The sequence below is a fragment of the Triturus cristatus genome, chromosome 12 (assembly GCF_964204655.1).
Source record: "Triturus cristatus chromosome 12, aTriCri1.1, whole genome shotgun sequence".
In the NCBI taxonomy this organism is placed as follows: domain Eukaryota; kingdom Metazoa; phylum Chordata; class Amphibia; order Caudata; family Salamandridae; genus Triturus; species Triturus cristatus.
The window spans coordinates 112,164,517-112,184,077 of record NC_140595.1 but is presented as its reverse complement, the minus strand read 5'-3'; the positions used below and the strand labels follow the sequence as shown (position 1 = coordinate 112,184,077).

The window sequence follows — 19,561 nt, the reverse complement described above, 5'->3', positions numbered from 1 at the left end:
CAAAAAGAAAAAAATATTTATCACTATGAAGCCTCAAAATACTGCATCAATTAAAGCCATATAATAGCTTTCAGGCAGCCTTGAGATTTGCCAATTTGCATTTTCAGCCGGAAGCACCTTAAGGTTAGCATTAACTGTTGAGGAACGGTTATTCTTTAACAAAAAGTAGGGGGCTGGTTTTGTACAGTTAAAGGGGATTTGGAATGTTGTTCCAAATGGATCCTGCCCACTTCAACCACTGGCTATAGGTTGACAATTATTGAGACTCACTGGGGTCAACCTCTGACTTCTTCAGGAGGGGGGTCACCACTATTTCCCTCCAAAGGTCAGGTACGGAGGCGTGGATAAAAGTTGTGTTGCATAAAGCTTGCAGTACCGGTGCTAACACATCCACAGTCATCCCAAAAATACGTTCAGGACTGGGGAGACCCTGGCTTAATTGCATCATTGTGGTATCATCCTCTAAGGGGAAAAACTGACAGGACAGGTTGGGATGTAGTAATGTGCTCTATAATCTCTTCTGATATTTAGCACTCAATGAAAGAGATATATATATATATATATATATATATATATATATATAGATATATATATAGATATATATATATAGTATGTATTTTATCCTTGAAATGTGCTGAGATGGATTCACAAAGCACAGTGGAAGGAGGCAAAGGCAGAGAGGTGGCAGCAGGTGAAAACGGATGTTTAACAATGTAATATATGCTGTTTAGCATATTAAAAAGAGCTTTACTGTTTTTACTCAATGCTGAAAAAACAGTAGTAAAATGTGTTTATTTAAAAAAATAATTACATATAGGAGATAAAGAATTGAATGTGGCAAGTAGCATAATGAATGAGCGTACTTTTCAGATGTAAAAATAGTCCCTCGTGCATTCCAATGGAAGTAGTTCCTGAAAGGCGGAATGATACTCTAAATAGAATGAGGCGAGAGGATAGTAATCCTCTGAGTGGAGCCAAAGCCCAATCTGTGTATATATTAAAGACGTGATAACAGTACATCTTGCCGTTAGTTGTGCTGTCAAGCCAGACCTAAAAAGGTGGACCAGAAGGATGCCTCTGCCCAAGACACTCTAAAGGAGCCCAAAAAATATATTACCTGGGCTTCAGCATGATTTTTACTCTGAACTCTCTTCTGTGATTTCGTCCAACCACGGTCACCCAACACCAATCAAGCAGAGCAAAGGATGTGTATTAATCCAAAACTGAACAGATGTCAAACGACTGTCACGAGTTAGAGAAGAAACTCTACAATTATTCCATGCATGTTTTTTTAAGGCTGAGTGAATAAGTTCTATTCAGCAATAAGCAACTGGGTTGTTTCCCTGTAAACTCCAATACCTGAACAGCAGCTTCTTCACAGTACAGTGGGGTGAAGAGCCCATCCTCTGGACCCTGCACTCTGATTTCAGAGCATGCCTTTCTCTGCTTTGGGGATTCAGAAAAACCAGTGCCCCTTTATCCACCTTCAGAACATAATCTGCAACAGGGGGCTCTACCTCCACCATTCGGACACAAAAAGAGCCCTTGCTGGACAGGCCTGCAAAGCAGGAAGGTGCCCTCGTGTGTCAGTACTACAGCAGGGTTGGCATGGGCGAGTAAATAATCATAGCACATGGGAACCTGCAGCTCCTGTATAAAGCCTGTAAGTTGATTATTACAGGCAAATTCAAACATATCTAGTCACTTGCAATAATGAAATGACATAGATGGTCAACTGTAATTACTTATTGCAGTCGAGTTCTAATATCACAATGCTGCTGCCAGCGCCAGCAGCTGAAGTGAAAGGCACGACACCGAGTAAAAGTAACGCGGTGGTCTAAATAACAAAAATGAAACCTGGATTCCCTTTGGCTCTGTTTTTCTAAGTGAACAGTGATCTGCTGAAAAATAGATATTTTTGGCAGTATGATTATTTGTGTACCATTTAGGCAACTATAGTAATGATAGAAACTCTATGCATGTTTATTTTCACCACATTTTTCACTACAACGTTTTTTAACTGTGATTTACATAAAACTGGCTAATATGTTATTGCAATAAATATTTAACAGCTTTGAGGTGTTTAATTGTGCACTACATATTTTGCATTTAGTCTTCATGTCTATAAAAATCTTATTTCATCTGAAAGAACAACACACCACAGGTTTAAGCAGTTTAAGGGCAGGGGGATGGTTGACCATATAGTGTTAGAAGGAATCACGTGCCCGCTGCAGCGCATTCTAAGAATATTGGTTGGGAGTGGGAGTTCTATAGCTTTATAAAGGAATGCAATTGTTGGCTTCGTACCTCTATATAGTCATGAAAGTCTCTGTGACTTGCAATATCCTTATAATGTATGGCAAGGTACTTTATCCCATATATAAACTGCCCTGCAGAGACTAATGCAGGAGGACCACAAACTGACTGTAGCCAAGGTGGGCAGTTCCTTAGTGGTTAGCACCTTACTACTGACTGTATGTGCCAACAAGATAAAAACACAAAATGCTATGGATGGGCCTCTGCCTTCCGTGGACTGGTTCAGCTCGTTCATGTACCTTAAAGTGCATCCAATGCCTCTAGTCTACCTCAAATTTCCTTCAGTACATAGTCCAGGTACACCTCTAAAGACGTGTCTTGCTGTTAAGTTTTTCACTACGTCACTTGGCTCAGTGTGCAGTAAAATACACCGCTTACTATACATTTACTAGAAGTGCGCAAAGTAAAGCGCTGAATCGACAACTGCGAAAGTGGGACACTTCTTTTTTCTGCCTGCCTGGCCCTGGGTACCTCTCGGATATCCGGCGATGCCACAGACCCCAGCGTGACCATCAAACACCGCTATTTCCGCCCTCTGCCTGCAGGTTTGTAAGACTCAAACACATGACACCTGACGGCTGAGTTGATAGTCTATTGTAATTTGTACAGGTAATAACAATCAATTTCAATGCATTTCACAGACACAAGGGCTTCTGTAAGATGTCCACAACAAATACAACAGTCAGTAGATAATTATTTCGATCAAACAACCCCGCTTGTTGTTTATCAGAAAAAGCGAAAGCAGAAATCAAGTGTGGGCAGAAAAGGGCTTCCTGTAGCCGGATAACAACTTTACAGGCCGAAACCAAAGCATTTCGCAGAAATGAGACCACTAATAATTACCCGGACGGCGGCCTCTCGGGGGTCAGCGGGCGAGGCATGGGTCCAAGGTCAGGCGGCGGGGCCTGGAGGGTCCGGACTGCCGCACCGGGGCTGCCAGAGAAAGTGGCCGCGGATTGAGGAAGTGAGCGCTGTGAGAGAGGGGGAGTAGCAGCCGCCCTCGGCGTGTGGGAAACGATGGCTCCGGGGTCACTTGAACTGAGCGGTCTGAGGGAGCCGGGCGGGCGCAGCAGAGCACGCAGGCGTGGATTTCACTTCCCTCAGCGCCGAGACAACAGAACAAGCCCTATCCGCAGCTCCACCCCGGGGCCCCGTGCATCCACTTACATCTTCCTCGGCGCGCGCCGTGGACGCCCGCCAGCCACCCCGGATCTGCCGCGGTCGGCCCTGCACATGTCACACCGAAGGTGGAAACTCTGGGAGTTAATCTACCTCAGCGCTCACATGACGTCTCCTGTCCCTCGCTGCGAAAAGCACCCCTGTGCATCTCTGGAGAACTCCCTCGTCACCAGCACCTGTCAGGCTCCTGTGAGGGCCCTCGCGCCAGCGCCGGTACCTTGACTGAGACAGAAGGAGTGACACCGCCCCTCGGCCCTCCTGGACCTCTGCAAACAGAGGCTTCATGGAGGCCACGGCGGTACAGGGGAAGGCAACCTTGCCCCCCCTCCCCCCTCCCCCCTCCATTCAGCTCAAGGTCCACAAAGTTATGGGGAAACGAAGCATATTGTGCAGGGAGCCCCATCATTGTGTGTTAGACAATCCCTGTCTGTGATATTCCATCGTGACGGCCGCGCCTTCCGGGAGCACCCTCCTAAGGTTACCAGATAACGCCATGTCATCCGTGACGCAGCCTTCCAGCCCTGGGCTTTCCCTCGACCACCGAATGCATCCTGGAAGCTGTACTCCCTGTTCAATTGTGCTGGAGTAACACACCTGAAGCAGTGATCAGGTAAAGGAAAGCCCGGGCCTGGATCAAGGCGCCTGTGACCACATGGAGACACCTGGTGACTTCACCCCACCACATCCTGTGCACATCCTTTCAGACCTACTACATTAACCGGCTAAATATTCCTATGTGTCTGTGGTAGACAAACCCCTCCCCTGGGACCTTTTTCATCACCCCGGGTAACTCTTCTGTAACGCCTCTCAAAGTCTATGTAAACAGCCTGTCAGATCTCTCTCAATAGACCCACTGCCGACCCCGTCAGATCTCTCTCAATAGACCCACTGCCGAGCCCGTCAGATCTCTCCTGTCCACCCTGAACGTTTCATTTGACCCTCAGTGCCCAGGAAATCTCATGACACGTCCCTCACCAGACGCATCACACAGCCTGTCAGATCTCCCTCACCAGACCCATCACACAGCCTGTCAGATCTCCCTCACCAGACCCATCACACAGCCTGTCAGAGCTCCCTCTCAAGGCCCATCACACAGCCTGTCAGATATCCTTCACCAAACCCATCACACAACCTGTCAGATCATCAGACCCATTACACAGCCTGTCAGATCTCCCTCGCCAGACCCATCACACAGCCTGTCAGATCTCCCTCGCAAGGCCTATCACACAGCCTGTCAGATAGCCTTCACCAGACCCATCACACAGCCCGTCAGATCTCCCTCTCAAGTCCCATCACACAGCCTGTCAGATATCCTTCACCAGACCCATCACACAGCCTGTCAGATCACCAGACCCATTTCACAGCCTGTCAGATCTCCCTCACCAGACCCATTACACACCGGGTCAGATCTCCCTCGCCAGATCCACCGCATAGCCCGTAAGATCCCGACTGCACCCCGTGCATCTTATTGGAGGCACCCTTACCTCTCCTGCACATCTCCCCGTGACCTCCCTTACAACATTCTTCGCACACCCTAGATCTCCCTTCAATTATGCCCATCAGTAACCTGACGTACATTCCTGTGAGAGCACACTCCCAAATCCCAGGTATGTCACCGGATCAAGTACGTGTCGTGAGATCTCATCTCACTCGATGCACTCTCTCTGTACACCACCATACGTTTCTCTGGGATAAGGGATGGTTAACATGGCCTTTTTTGTAATCTTTAATTTATTTAATTGCTATACACTAATCTTTTAACTGTAACAAGGGCGCAACCCCTTAAAAGAACAACTATGGTATGGGTAGGGTAAAGTTATATTTGGGGAAAATCATTAAACATTATAATACGTATGTGAAACATTAATGCATCATTACCCTACCTACCTCTCAGCCTGGAGACGTAGATTAAATAAACTGGGCGCTTGATTACAAAGTTCACGACTTCTAATACCCAAAAAATTATAGCCATGTCCAAACATCTGATTTGAAGAAAACGATGGTTCCAGTTTGTGATTATGAAGTCAACTCTGCAGGTCCACGCGCTCAGAGGCTAATGCATGTATCCCCTCCTGTGTCTAACTCCATGATCATGGGTTCGAGGTGTACTCAGCCATTCATCCTCCCGAGGTCGATATTACGAGGATAACTGAGTTGGGTAACAAACACCCGTCAGCTGTCCAGAGCGTCGTCTTCGGTCGCTGCTGCTGGCAAGATGGCGAACGTCCCAACAACTCGCAGGGCGGGCATTCTGTAAGAAGTGCGGGGTGCATCAGCCCCACAAAGTAACCCATACAAGAAGGGGGCGGATTCCCTCTGTGCCCAGGGAAAGGGGCGATACGACCGTAAGGAGAGCGGGTGTGGAGGTCAAACAAAGCCCATTTTCCAAGGCCAAGACTACGAAAAAGGCTATATTAAGATTGGAACGCGCGGAGTCAAACTGCAGGTCCCAGAGGATGCTGTACATCAAAATATGTAAACACTTTACACTGGGCAGACAAGAAGAGAAAGGGCCGAGTTAACCAGTTCTAAGCTCCATCTTCGTGGTCTATGTGCGGGAGCGCCCAGGAGCCCATTTCTGATGAATGTGCGCTCTGGAATACATACGTTTTGCTCTTTTATGTTACACTCTGTCATATGTGTAAACCTGCGGGGGGCCGGGCAGTAACAATATCATATTTAAATAGCAATTACTCTGACAGGCTTGCAGCTTCGAAGTGCTGCTAACAGTCCACAAACTTCGCAGTGCACCGAGCGTGTTCAGTGACTTTGGAATATATAATTGGCCCATGTCGTGACCCTTAGTAGCCGGGTTCACTGAAGGCTGATGCCCTGGCACTGACCACGCGCTCATTCACAAGCCATGGCACCGGCCCAGTAACCCCACACAAAGATACTCACTCACTGGACGAGCTGGGTGACCCGCTGGTAAACAACCCCAGCTGCGGAGACTGGCACTGCCAGCTGTCCTCAGTCCCTGGCACAGAAGCCGACGCTCGAGAACTCGCCTGCTCCAGGAATATCCCGGGAAGCCGAGTAGGACATTCCAATGCGGGCCCCGACCACTGGACAGCAGGGGATGTGTGGGGAGGAGGGCCGGTGAGCACTGTGGCAGAGCAGCGCCTGTGTTAGAAACTAGCGCTCCGGTGCACAGGGAGGCACAAAGCACTACAAAACTACCCACTACCACAATCAGGCACCTTCAGTAAACTGTTAAACTCGTTAAGTAGTGCAACAGACTGCCCTGCTGCTGGGCGGGGTTGGGAGGGTCACTGGTACATGGTATTGTGCACATACTAGTGCAATAGACGGCAGTGCTGCTGGACAGGATTGGAGTTCACTGCGACATTGGTGTGCAAATACTAGTGCAATAGACGGCAGTGCTGCTGGGCAGGGTTGGGGTTCTCTGGTGTGTGCACATACTAGTGCAATAGAAGACAGTGCTGCTGGGCAGGGTTGGGGTTCTCTGGTACATGCTAGTATGCACATACTAGTGCAATAGACAGCAGTGCTGCTGGACAGCATTGGGGTTCACTGGTGTGTGTACATACTAGTGCAATAGAAGGCAGTGCTGCTGGGCAGGGTTGGGGTTCTCTGGTACATGGTAGTGTGCACAGTGCAATAGACTACAGTGCTGCTGGACAGGGTTGGGGTTCTCTGGTACATGACAGTGTGCACATACTAGTGCAATAGAAGTCAGTGCTGCTGGCAGGGTTGGGGTTTTCTGGTACATGGTAGTGTGTGCATACTAGTGCAATAGAAGGCAGTGCTGCTGGGCAGGGTTGGGGTTTTCTGGTACATGGTAGTGTGTGCATACTAGTGCAATAGAAGGCAGTGCTGCTGGGCAGGGTTGGGGTTCACTGCTACACTGGTGTGTGCACAGTGCAATAGACAGCAGTGCTGCTGGGCAGGGTTGGGGTTCTCTGGTACATGGTAGTGTGCACATACCAGTGCAATAGAAGTCAGTGCTGCTGGACAGGATTGGGGTTCACTGGTATATTGGAGTGTGCACATACTAGTGCAATAGAAGACAGTGCTGCTGGGCAGGGTTGGGGTTCACTGGTACATGGTATTGTGCACATACTAGTGCAATAGACAGCAGTGCTGCTGGACAGGATTGGGAGTTCACTGGTATATTGGAGTGAGCACATAGTGAAAGACTGCGAGGTAGGGTTGGGGGTTCACTGGTACATCGATGTGCGCACATAGTACTGCAACAGACTACAGTGCTTCAGGCATGGTTGGAGGCTCACTAGCAAACTTGTGTGCACATACTAGTGCAATAGTCTGCAGGGCAGGACTGGGGTTCATTGAAACATCAGTTTATGAACATACTAGTGCAAGAGACGAAGTGCTGCGGGTCAAGGCTAGAGTTCATTGGTACATCGACGTGTGCACATACAAGAGCAATAGAATGCAGTGCTTCTGGGTAGGATTGGGGTCACTGGTACATGGTAGTGTGAACATACTAGTGAGTGCAATAGACTGCCCTCCTGCAGGGCAGGACTGCGGCTCACTGGTACATCAGTGTGTGCACATAGTAGTGCAACAGACTGCCCTGCTGCAGGGCAGGACTGGGGCTCAATGTTACACTGGTGTGCACACACTAGTGCAACAGACTGGCAGATGGTGCAATAGACTGCCCTGCTGCTGGGTAGGACTGGGATACATTGGTGTGTGCAGACAGTAGTGCAATAGACTGCCCTGCAGCTGGGCGGGGTTGGAGTTCATTGGTATGTGCAGATAGTAGTGCAATAGACTGCCCTGCAGCAGGGCAGGACCCGGATTCATTGGTATGTGCAGACAGTAGTGCAATAGACGGCCCTGCAGCGGAACAGGACTGGGATTCATTGGTACATTGGTGTGTGCAGACAGTGCAATAGACTGCCCTGCAGCTGGGCAGGGTTGAGATTCATTGGTACATAGGTGTGTGAACATAGTAGTGCAATAGACTGCCCTGCTGCTGGGCAGAACTGGGATACATTGGAGTGTGCAGACAGTAGTGCAATGGACTGCCCTGCAGCTGGACAGGGTTGGGGTTCATTGGTACATCGCTGTGTGCACAAAGTAGTGCAATAGACTGCCCTGCTGCGGGGCAGGACTGGGGTTCATTGGTACATTGATGTGTGAACATAGTAGTGCAATAGGCTACAGTGCTCCAGGCAAGATTGGCGGTTCACTGGCACGCTGGTGGGTGCAAGTACTATTGCTTTAGTCTGCAGTGCTGCGGGGCAGGACTGGCATTCATGGGTACATTGGTGTGTGCACACATAGTAGTGCAACAGACGGCAGTGCTGCGCTCACTGGGGTTCACTCTACTTACTCTTGAATAGGCTGTGTCCTGCTTCCACGCAAAGGGCTGCATACCCCCTTTAGTTAATCTAGAGCCACGACTAGGAAGGCAGGAAACCGGTGCACTTCAAAAGGAAACCACTAGAAGCTTCTCCCACTTCAAAGGAAGACTCGGGTATAAATATTTGACCCCAAATACCAAATCTTCAGTACACTTCTGGACCTGAGGTGATTCTGCCAGGAAAACTGCTGTGCTGTTAAATGGACTGCCACTCTGCTGGACTGCTGCCCTGCTGAACTACTGCCTGAGTTAGAGGGACTGGACCTGCACCTGAACCCAGGACTTCCAGAGTGGCTCCAAGGACTAGTCTGCTGGCCTCCTGTTCAGATCCACGGTGATATAACAGGCTCACCAACCACCTGAACCAGCACCCAGATGCAGGTGGAGCAATCCCCTGACCCCCAAGTGGTGCCCTTCAGGTCCTGGACCTTTGGTGTGGCCTCAGTGGAGTTGAACTCAAGTTTTTGCATTCTTCGCAACCACAAACTGGCTCGTTGACACCACAACCATGTCGCTAGCCCTGCCTGCCAAAGTAAAGTTCCGTCAACCCGATCCTTCCCGATACAGCATCGACCGCTCGCGGGGAGCAACATCGCGAAGCTTCGGCCTGACCGCCTGCAACAACAGATCTTCAAGCTACAGTGATGACTGTCCACGACGTCAGGCCTGCTCTGCGTGCTACATCTACAACAGTCTGTGATCCTTCTCTGCTCCTCACGGCCAGCCTCAACTGCAAACACGACTTGCGCTAGAATGACAAAGTAACTTTTCAGCAGGACTAACCAGTGTTCCCTGTATCCGACCTGCGCTCCACCGTGGTCAGCCTAAACTTGTGACTTTTTCCCGGTCTCGCAAGACCACATAGCCACGAGTGGGGCTTTGGGCGTTTTAGCACCATTATCACATATATCTTTAAAATTGCATATCTCCTGTTCTAATGATTCCATTTTTGTCTTGATTTAATTTTGAAATTTTGCTCTATTTTTCTAAATTGGTGTGGGATTTTTCTTGTGTGTTGTTTTCACATTATTACTGTTTGACGTGCTGCGTAAATATTTTACACATTACCTCTAAGTTAAGCCTGACTGCTCTATGCCAAGCTACCAGAGAGTTGACCACAGGTTCATTTAGGATTTGGTTGTGCCTCGTCCAGACAAGGATTGTGGTTGCAGCTTGAGTAGGCTTCACCCCCCTCAACCAGTAACCCAATTTCTCACATTAACATTCTATTACTTCACACTAAACTTTTCCGATATCAACTCAAACATACAGGCAAGGCACAAGGCAGGGGTACAAAAGGATAGATTTCGGCCACCCATTATTTCTGGCACACAGCTTCCTATTACTCCACAAGTAGTTAAGAGAGGCATTGTTTTGGCTTGGTTTAGTCCCTATATACAAGAGATAGTATGCACTGTAAGAACGTCAGATATGTTGGTCTGTCCCAGTATTTACACAAATAATGTAAATTTTTTTTTGGAAAACTTTCTTTATTGGCATTTATAGATAGTATAACACACGGGCACAGGCGATATCGGCATTATCACATAGATTTACATTTCAAGTGCACCCGTGCACAGTCCATACAATCGTGCAGCCTTCTGGCCCCTCAAGCCGTTCGTCGCTGTCCTGAGTGGGGCTGCAGATGTGTGCCCGGACCAGCCTCTGGGTGCATCCTACTGGAGCGCGCCATAATCGCCTTGCCGCAGGGGTGCCATGCAGTAGGACTACCCCCCCTGTGAGGGGCGTCGCAGGGGCTATGGAAGTGCAGCCATTAAGTAACCATGAACTAACTGGGGGCGGAGAAACCGGGGAAAGGGAGGGTGCACTGTGTCGCCTTTTGGGAGTACTGGGAGCTGCGCGCTCATACGCTGGACCATCGTGTGGGAAAGGACCGGGGTAGTCGCGCACGCGGAGGTGAGGAGGGGGGCAGGGGGGGCGGGAGCATCCAAAATGGCCTATGAGGGCTCTGGTCGTGGGGCCCGGGGGGACAACCGCTGCGAGACCCCAGGAGCCTGGCCTGCCTGCGCACTACCCGGGATGGACTCCGGCGTTGCGGGTGCCCCCAGAGGGTCTATCAGTCTCGGGTGCGCCGCGGCCTCTGTCTCCTGCGTGAATGTGTGCATTAACATGGCCCAGGGCATTGAGATCGGGTGTTTGCGCATCCCACGGGCTTCCTCCGTTCTGAGTGTGGTTTCCTCCGCTCTACCCCACTTCCTGACAGCCCCCACCCATGCCGCTAGAGGGGGCCCTCCCGGCGCCTTCCAATGCATGGCAATGCATCGTTTAGCAAGGATCAAGATGAGGAAGGCAAACCTCCTCTCCACTTTCTGCTGCTTATGCCGGTCATGAATTCCCAGCGCGCACGCCTCCCATGTGTCCATGTCCCGGAATCCTGTGACCGTTTTTAGGGTAGCGTGAATCGTGTGCCAGTAACTGTAGAGTGTCGGACAGTCCCAGAACATGTGCCTGAACGAAGCAGCAGGCTCCAGGCATCTAGGGCATCCAAATACCCCGTCGGGGAAATATTTCTGCAACTTTTCTGGGGTTAGATACGCCCTATGCAGGATATGTAGCTGGATGTTCTTAAACCGGTAGTTACGGGACACTTTCTTGGTATACTCCAAAGCCCTTGTCCACTCCCTATCGTGCAGAGGCCTTTGAAAGTCATCTTCCCAGTGTTCTCTAAGGGTCGCCAACGTAGGGCTCCGCAGGGCTCTCACCGCTTTATATATCCACGTGACTAGATGGCGGCCGGGCCCCATCTGCAGCATCGCATGGATGACCGGGTGTGTAGGGGGCTCCACTTCAATCCCTCCCCACTGCCTCCGGCAATCTAATAGAAGCTGCCTATGTCGCAGGAATTGGCCCCCAGGGAGCTCGAAGTCCTCGACCAGTGCCTCGAAGGGCTGCAGGCCCTCCCCAGAGAACAACATCCCCACCTCTGTGATCGCGTAATCCGTCCACACTCGCATCATTTGCTCCGTGTAGTACACCCGACCCCTAGGTAGCCCCACCAACGGTAACAGCGGGGAGTACAGGGGAATACCCCGGCTGAGTCGATGAACACGCGCCAAGCAGGCACGCGCCGTCATGACTTGGAGGGGCCGGGATGCCGGCGGCGCTGCACCCGGCAGCAACATACGGTGGACCGCTGGGGTCGGGATCCGCCCCGTCTCCGTGCACAACTCCTCTTGTGCCCTGCCTGCCGTCCAACGCGACACCCATTGTAGTTGGGCAGCGAGGAAATACGCCTCGAATGAGGGAGCCGCCAACCCGCCCTGATCAAGGGGTAGCTGTAGTTTTGCCAGGGCTATCCGCCGGCGGCCGTTTCCCCAGATAAGGGTCCCGAGCAGGGTATCCAATTCCCGGAACAGGGATCTCGGGGGTACCACTGGGAGATTGGAGAAGAGATAGAGCAGGCGCGGCACCAAAATCATCTTCGCAACGGCTATCTTTCCCGGAACAGCCAAGTGGAGATCCTTCCAGAAATGGACTAAGGATCGAATACTACCCATCAGCGTGCGGTAATTCCCCTCATAGATATCTTGCGGCGTATGATATAGTTTAACGCCGAGATATCGAACCGCCTGGGGGCTCCACGAGACTGCTATGCCTCCGATTCGTATCGGACCCTGGGGCATGGTGGGTGTCAAGGGATAAACAGTGGACTTGGCCCAATTCACCCTAAGGCCCGTCGCCTCTGCGAAATCGTGCAGGATGCTTGATATTGGGGTCAGGTCAGTCGTGATGTCCCGGACGTATATGAGTACGTCGTCGGCATACAGTGATACTGCGTGGGTATAATTGCCGATCGGGATGCCCCACTCCTCGCTCGCCCCTCGCAGCATGGCCGCCAGCGGCTCCATTGCTAACGCGAATAGGAGGGGGGGAGAGGGGGCACCCCTGTCGAGTACCGCGCCGGATCGGGAAGGAGTCCGAGATGAGAGGGCCGATACGCACTCTGGAACTGGGCGAGGTGTAGCTGAGCCGTGTGTAGGCCAGCAGTTGGGGTCCGACGCCCACTCGGAGCAAGACCTGAAACAGGTAAGCCCAAGAGAGCGTGTCGAACGCTTTTTCGAGGTCCAGCACCAGACACGCTGCCCGAGGGAACCGCTCCCGCACCTGGTCCTGCACGTGGAACAGCCGTCGGATGTTCGAAGATGTGTGCCTGCCAGGCACAAATCCATTCTGATCGGGGTGGACAAGCCGCGGGAGGATCGTGGCATACCTGTCCGCCAGGGCCTTCCCGTAGATTTTATAATCCGCCGACAATAGGGTTATGGGTCGGTAAGAGCCTAGCTGCTGCGGGTCTCTATCTGGTTTGAGGAGGGATACTATGACGGACTCGCGCATGGAGTGTGGCAGGACTCCCATGTCCAGAGCCGCTTGGAACTGCAATTCCAGCTGGGGGACCAGCTGGGACGCAAACGTCTGATAAAATTCCAGGGGGAAGCCATCCAGACCCGGGGCCTTGTGGGTGGCTAGCGCCTTCATGGCGCCCCGAATCTCTGCCGCTTTGAGAGGGCGGTCGAGGTCCAGCCGCGTATCCCTGTCTATGCGGGGAAGCTGAATACGATCCAGGAAGGCCGCCGGGGCGGCATCCGACCCCGAGGGGCGGGGGCTAGCGTACAGGTGCATGTAGTGCTCCTGGAAGGCCTTGAGTATCTGCCCCTGCGAATACACCAGGGTGCCCTGGACGTCCCGGATGGCCGTGATGGTCGGGAGGCATGAATCCCGCTTTATGAGCCACGCCAGCAGAGCGCCCGCCCGCTCGCCCTCCGTATGGGCCCTAACCGCGTACGCCGCGAAGTTAAACCGACGCATGCTTGCCAGCGCTGTGGCGTATGCGGTCTCAGCATTAGCCAACACAGCCGGCGCACAAATAATTTAAATACCACTATTTTGTTTTATTTCTTTTCTACCACACTTATCCCAATGCAGGGTGTCAGAGTGCTTTACATCGCATGTACACATTATACTTTGACAATAAATCATATAAGTGTGCAAATCAATGTACAGGAGGGGTTACATAAGAGTGAGGGTAACAAGGTGTAGGAGTCATGTTCTTCAAAGCTCACTGTGCTATAGTAGTAGGATGACAATTTATGAACTGCAAGTAACAAAAGCATATCTGTGTTAAACGCAGTAACCCACTTACCTATCTACATTAAACAAAAAATATGTTATCTGCAGGTGACATGATGGGCTTAGAAGGAGACACATTAACGCTCTACGCTACTTTGATTCAGAACTGGTACTAGGCAAAACACAAATCTCTCCAGCAAATGTGGAAATCTCTAGAGTTAACAACTTCTTATTACTCGCTGAGATTTACTGGGCACACAAAGATCTCTGCAGCAGGGGCCTTAACCCCATAGGATATTTTAAAATGCAGACTTTGCAACCAACTGAGTAGAACAGATTTACTGTCACGTTTCTCCTTGTTAACAATTTCTTTGTGGCAGAGCTTAAAAAAAATTATATAAGTTGAGACCTAGATTTTGCGTTGAGGTTGCGTCCCTTTTTTGGTTAAATCTCGCAATGCCCTTAAATGTACAGACCTGCTAAACATACGTGTGAGGTCTTAAGATCCGTTGTCACTTCATGTGAGGATATGGTTTGTGATGCAACTTCTTGTGATGCAACATGCAGTGTCACACACCATGATGTCACTTGCATACTTGCCTAACTTGGTTATTTCCTCACTTTCTGTTTTATTTATTTGAACTTGAGCTCTGTATACAGGCATTGAGACACACAGGATACCACAAAAAGTGCAACAAAAGAACCTTCTGGTGACAAGCGAAATTGAGAGACAGAGGAAAGAGAGAGGTAGAGATTCACACCACAGTGAAGTTAGGAAAACGGAGGTGATTAAATGGGAGAGAGGTTTAAATAAGGAGGGGACTGAGATGACAGTGACAACATAAAAGATCATAGAGGGCATCCTAAACATTACAATGGTCCTGGCACAGGGTGGGTACTGTGTGCATTCTAGGCATTACAGTGGCCATGGCAAAAGGTTACCTCCTTTGATAAAATGTGAAACTTAAAGGCTCTTTAGAGGCATTAACACAAGGTAGCCCATAGTTGCATTTTGAGGGCATTCCCAGTGTTGTGCCTGCCCGGCCCTTAAGTGGCACTCCTGTCATGATGTTGGCATTCTACGTACCATCATGGCGCTGATCTCTGTTACCCCACTATGGTCTTAATTTGGTTGTGTACTGGTGATTTACCAGTGCCTTCAGGGTGGACCGTGCCACCTGGATGGACTCCATCCGGGATTCACTGATGGTTTTAGGGGTACCTCTGGAAATGGGGCACACATTGCTTCTGGAATGTCACTATATTCCAATTCTAGGTACCTTAACAAGTCACTAGGAGTAATTTATTAATACTGCAAGAGAGCAAGTGCCCAGGATCACAAATACCAGCATTAGCTTCCCTCCCAAACTCCAATGGTTTGCTCCTCTGCAGACTCAAAGGAATCAGTTTATTACTCTTGGGCATTTCACAGTGCTTCACGGGGATATTCATACATTCCTCTATTGTTTAACCTATTTAATACCCCGGTGCAGTAACAGAGACTCTGATGGTTTGCTCTTCTGTAGCTCCTCAGTATACTCTCTCTAGTCCAATTAATAACAGGTGGTGCTTTAACAGTGATCCATCGGTTGCTCGTCTGCCACCCCTGTGTAAACTCCATTATACCCTGTGGTGCTTTAACAGTGATCCATTGGTTGCTCGCCTGCCACCCCTGTGTAAACTCCATTAAACACAGTGGTGGTTTAACAGTGATCCACTGGTTGCTCGTCTGCCATCCCTGTGTGAAGTCCATTAAACACAGTGGTGGTTTAACAGTGATCCATTGGTTGCTCGTCTGCCATCCCTGTGTGAAGTCCATTAAACCACGTGGTGGTTTAACAGTGATCCACTGGTTGCTCGTCTGCCATCCCTATGTTAACTCCATTAAACACAGTGGTGTTTTAACAGTGATCCATTGGTTGCTCATCTGCCATCCCTGTGTGAAGTCCATTAAACACAGTGGTGGTTTAACAGTGATCCATTGGTTGCTAGTCTGCCATCCCTGTGTGAACGCCATTAAACCACGTGGTACTTTAACAGTGATCCACTGGTTGCTATTCTGCCATCCCTGTGTAAATGTTAAACGCCATGGTGCTCTAACAGTGATCCATTGGTTGCTTGTCTGTCATCCCTGTGTAAACTCCATTAAACACAGCGGTGCTTTAACAGTGATCCACTGGTTGCTAGACTTCCATCCCTGTGAAAACTCCATCAAACACAGCAGTGCATTTAACAGTGATCCATAGGTTGCTCGTCTGCCATCCATGTGTAAACTCCATTAAACACAGCGGTGCTTTAACAGTGATCCATTGGTTGCTCGCCTGCCATCCCTGTGTAAATTCCATTAAACATTATGATGCTTTAACAGTGATCCATTGGTTGCTTGCCTGCCATCCCTGTGTAAACTGCATTAATACCCCTTGGTGCTTTAACAGTGATCCATTGGTTGCTAGTCTGCCATCCCTGTGTGAACTCCATTAAACCCCGTGGTGCTTTAACAGTGATCCACTGGTTACTATTCTGCCATCCCTGTGTAAATTATGTTAAACCCCGAGGTGGTTTAACAATATCACCACTGAGTTGCTCCTATGTTGCTTCAGGTTAGACTCAATGGTTTACCATTGCCTCGAACGGGTCGCTCGTCTGTTGCTACGGGGTAGACTCCATGTAACCCCTTCGGTGTTTGAACTATGTCTTAGTGGGTTGCTCACCTTCAGTCTTCCAGGTAAACCCTACATAATTATGATTGGTGGTTTAAGAGCACATCCAAGGCCTACTTATAAAGTCTCCATCTGACCCAGGTGTTTTAACACTACCTCTTAGGGGTTACTCACCTACTGCTCCTGGGCCGATCCTGTTTAATAGTCCCTGGTGGTTTCATAGAGCCTTCAATGAGTTGCTCATCTGTTGCTCCTAGTGATCATCTGTGGCAGTTTGACAGTGCCTCCACAGGCTGCTCATCTGCTGCTCTCAGTCAACCCTTTCTAATACCCAGTGTTTTGAGTGGGTTACTTACCGGTCGCTCTAAGGTAGACTCTACGTAATACTTCGAGGTGGGTTCATTGTGCGTCCAGTGCATTGGTCACCTATTGCTCCTGGGTGAACTCCAAGTAATCCATCTAAACCACTATGGTGGTTCAAGAGTGCCTGCCAAGTCTGCTCCTCTGTTGTTCCTATCTAATGCCATGATGTTTCACCATGATGGGTTGTTCATCTGTTGCTCTCGGGTGAATTACATTTGATATCTCTAGTTATTTAACAGAACCTCAAACTAGCCGCTGACCTGCTGCTCCTGGTAGAACTTAATTTAATTCTCCCCGATCATCTGTCGCTTCCGGTCCGACCCCAAACTATACTGTGGTGGTTAACAGTGTTTTATAGGTTGCTCATCTGTCACTCTTGAATAAGACTCCATGTAATATTCCTAATGCACATCAACAGTACTAAATTATAATACTGCCCACACAAAATAAGGTAAGTATCTACATGTGCACCTGCGCATGTTCTCTCACTTTTCTGCAACATCCATGCTTATACGCAGCCACACACAATGTCAACTGCACCCATGACCCCATCAAACCTTGTGCACTGCTATTCCACAGGTTTATCCCACAAAGGACGATCCGTAAACTCTTTTAACTATGCACGTAAACTCTCTTTTAACTATGCATTCTAAAGGGTGTGGAGGAACCCAATGAAAACCAGAGTGCTTCATTACCTTGTAAGGGGTGTGAAGCGCCAAATACATAATACAGACAGACCACACACACTTGTTTGGCACAAAATGAACATATTCCAATATTTCATCAGTGCCTCTTCAGAAATATGCTTTTAGGTCATTTAAAAAATATTATTTAAAATGCATAATTTGTCCTCCTTTTAAAATTATCCCATGGAAGGCCAGATTCAGCAGGGAGTGCTGCATATTTCAGTTTTATAAGGGCCCTTTAAAACTGGAAACTGCAAATGCTTAGCTTTTTGGCTATCATCTTTAAAAAGATCTTTTGCTGTAAAGAGCTCTCTGTGGCACGGTTTAAAAAAAGAAAAAAGTAGAGGAGAAAACCTCACATACAAACCCTTCTAGGAAGGTTCTGGCTTCCTAGCTCAGCACCATTAACATTATGGTACTCCGCTGATGTCTACAGCCAGCCTAACGATCTCTAAGGGTTTGCTAGGGGAATACGAGTGAAGATCAATGGTTTCTGAGGGCACCCCCCTAAGATTCAAGTGGTGTTGTGGGGCCCACTGCTGGTATCAAATAGACAGCTAGAGACTAGGAAAGGCAAACGTTGGGTCCATAACGGCTATCGTGAGATGCCGTAGGGCCGTTGGGAGTCTCTCGACTTCTCTGATCACAGAATGGGGCTCTTTGAGTACCAGGTGGGAATATCCAGTTGGTGGTGTCTGAATATGAGCCAGTGTCTTAAATGCTACCAAGTGTTGACCAATGAAATGTGTTGACAAAAGCGCTGTTTATCACAACAGCAGGCCACATGCCCCAGTGCACCAGCCAACCAGGAGCCCCGGAATGAATACAGCCAATCGTTAAAAAACAAACAACATTGGTAGAGCGCACTACATACCCGTTAGGGTCTCAAGGTGCTGGAGGGGGGGGGGGGCTTTGGGGGGCGCTACTGATCGAACAGCTAGGTCTTGAGTAGGCTTCCGAAGGTCTTGGGTCTGTCATAGGTTCAGTGGGAGGGTATTCCAGGTCTTGGCGGAGAGGTGGGAGAGGGACCTCCCGCCGGTGGTTGTTCTTCGGATTCGCGGGACGGTGGCGAGTGCGAGGACGGCAGAGCGGAGCTGGCGGTTGGGGGTGTAGAAGGAAAGTTGTTTGTTGAGGTAGGCTGGGCCGGTCTTGTGGAGTGCCTTGAGTGCATGGGTGAGGAGCTTGAAGGTGATCCTCTTGTTGACGGGCAGCCAGTGCAGGTTTCTCAGGTGGGGGGTGATGTGGCCATGGCGTGGTATGTCGAGGATCAGTCATGCCGAGGTGTTTGAATGAGTTGCAGTCGTTTGATGAGCTTGGTCAGGGCTCCTGCATAGAGGGCTTTTCCGTAGTAGAGTCTGCTGCTGACGAGGGCCTGGGTGACTGTTCTTCTTGTATCTGTCAGGATCCACCTGTAGATCTTGCGGAGCATGCGGAGGGTGTTGAAGCAGGAGGAGGAGTTAGCGTTGACTTGCTTGGTCATGGACAGCGTTGAGTCGAGGATGATTCCCAGGTTGTGTGCGTGGTCGGTGGCTGTCTGGGCTGTCCCCAGTGCCGTCGGCCACCAGGCTGAAGGGTTGGAGCCATGATGAGGACGTCCGTTTTGTCCGTGTTCAGCTTCAGTCGGCTGGTCTTCATCCAGTCGGCGACGGCCTTCATTCCTTCGTGGAGGTTGGCTTTGGCGGTGATGGGGTCCTTGTTGAGGGAGAGGATCAGTGGAGTGTCATCGGCGTAGGAGATTATGTTGAGGTCGTGCTGTCGGGCGATGTGTGCGAGCGGGGCCATGTAAATGTTGAACAGTGTTGGGCTGAGGGTACGCCGTAGATGATCTCGGAGGCTTCGGATCAGAATGGGGGAGGCGGACGCTCTGGGTTCTGCCGGAGAGGAAGGAGGTGGTCCATTCCAGGGCTTTGTCTCGG

General features: G+C 49.8%; 1 protein-coding gene and 1 pseudogene across 5 annotated transcripts in view; one reads left to right on the top strand and one right to left on the bottom strand.

Annotated features, from left to right (window-relative positions):
* The window catches only part of DENND4B (DENN domain containing 4B), a 246,040-nt gene that overhangs the window by 189,453 nt on the left and 37,026 nt on the right, over positions 1 to 19,561 (bottom strand). The window contains exon 1 of one of the 5 annotated variants that reach the window (XM_085638874.1): positions 3,589 to 3,630. The exons of 2 other annotated variants lie outside the window; for them this stretch is intronic. The gene's annotated coding sequence lies outside the window, so the exon portion shown is untranslated. Of the gene's footprint in view, positions 1 to 3,159; positions 3,631 to 19,561 lie in introns of those variants that run through there. 2 more of the 5 variants (XM_085638872.1, XM_085638873.1) reach the window with 2 other exon arrangements.
* LOC146772791 (large ribosomal subunit protein eL42-like) lies at positions 5,711 to 6,027 on the top strand (annotated as a pseudogene).